We start from the raw sequence: 207 nt of genomic DNA, 5'->3' as shown, positions 1-207 counted from the left end.
CTTCCCTTAACAGACATGGCCACTTTTGGATAATCCCAGATGCAGTTTGTCATGCAGTACACATGTGTTATTTTCACCTGTAATAAAAGGGTGTATTTAAATATTTTAGCAGAGTGGGGTCCCCAAACAGCCTTGGCGGTGCATGAATTTAGTCTAACTAGAAAACTGAGACGGTTGTGGACTCTTAAATGTGTGATGAATTCTTAA

The sequence above is a fragment of the Etheostoma spectabile genome, chromosome 8 (assembly GCF_008692095.1).
Source record: "Etheostoma spectabile isolate EspeVRDwgs_2016 chromosome 8, UIUC_Espe_1.0, whole genome shotgun sequence".
NCBI classification, from domain to species: domain Eukaryota; kingdom Metazoa; phylum Chordata; class Actinopteri; order Perciformes; family Percidae; genus Etheostoma; species Etheostoma spectabile.
This window is presented reverse-complemented; position numbering follows the sequence as displayed.